This window comes from Ambystoma mexicanum, chromosome 4q (genome assembly GCF_040938575.1).
Source record: "Ambystoma mexicanum isolate Mex_15411 chromosome 4q, UKY_AmexF1_1, whole genome shotgun sequence".
NCBI classification, from domain to species: domain Eukaryota; kingdom Metazoa; phylum Chordata; class Amphibia; order Caudata; family Ambystomatidae; genus Ambystoma; species Ambystoma mexicanum.
In genome coordinates, this window is record NC_090928.1 from 925,214,415 (window position 1) to 925,215,675 (window position 1,261).

A 1,261-nucleotide genomic window follows, 5' to 3' on the forward strand; every position below is an offset into this window, starting at 1 on the left:
AGTATGAAAGGCTTAGTTGGCCTTGCCGGGATTCAAACCTGCGACCTGCAGATCAGACATAGATCGCAGCAGTGAGCGCTCAACCCGTTGAGGTATTTTACCACCTTGGAAGGATATGTTTGGGGTGGGAATCAGTAAAACCGGCGCTTTGTATCGTAGATATGAAGAAACTTTCAGTTCTTTGTTTGGTTTGAGAAAATGAAAGAATAGTCTTGTTTGTGGGTGATGCCCATAGCTGATTTTATTGGTGTTCAGGGTGCCTTTAAGCCCACAGCACCTGGTGTTCCCAGGCAGTCTCCCATCCAGGTAATAACCAGGCCAAACACTGATCAGCTTCCAAGATCAGACGAGATTGGGTGCATTCAGTGTGGTGTGGCCGTAGGCTATTTTTTAAGCCTACTGCACCTGGTATTCCCATGTGGGTTTCCACCTGGAAATGGTGAAGAATTGCTGAACAACATCTAACAACTCTACTTGAATGATGTTAAGGACATTCACTCACTCCCTCATTCCACCCGGGCCAGTAAGTTCTCCCAGTGCCCCTTCCATTCAAACCACAAATTCCTTTCCACTTACAGAACTAAAGCAATGCTCCCACCTTGAAATGTTAACGCCAATGAGATGATGGTTCATTCTTCCTCTCCTTGGAATTCTTGATCAGCTAAGAGTACAAATATGCCAAGGTACGTGTTCATGTAATGATACATTTCATCAATAGTTCTTTCTTAGTAGCAATCATCCCTCTCCCTCTAGAGAATTCAGTTGAAACTGTCCCACTCTTACCTCACCCATACATTCATACAAAACAAGTCACGTACTGCATCATTCTAAAATACTCACAGCGCAACCATTGGAATGGTAGTTTTCAATCAACTAAAATGTTTCAAATAGAAGGTACGAATAGAGTATTCAAATAATAAATAATCAGATGTTCCCACACAAGAAGTATAAAGCTAGAAAGTTTTAGTCTTGGATATCAATGTGTCTAAAAAGTCCAATTACAGGTGGTGGATAATTATTGAGTAATAAAGGCAGATTTTGAAGTGTGATGATTTGAAAAAAAGTATAGTTAACACGCACCACACGTGCAAGTGCCACCTAGTTGTCACATCTGGATTTTCCCCTCCAATCCATTGCTAGAGAGCAAAGCACTATGGGTATCCAAGCCAAAAGACGAACACCTGGCTTTTGTGCAGCAAATATGATTCATGTCAGTGCTGTTTTATATGTAACCTCTATCCCACACCATCCCCTTCCCCAG

The 1,261-nt window shown here is 42.0% G+C and overlaps 1 pseudogene; it reads right to left on the bottom strand.

Moving 5' to 3' along the window:
• Nucleotides 1-265: 265 nt before the first annotated feature.
• LOC138468637 (5S ribosomal RNA) lies at nucleotides 266-384 on the bottom strand (annotated as a pseudogene).
• Nucleotides 385-1,261: the final 877 nt, after the last annotated feature.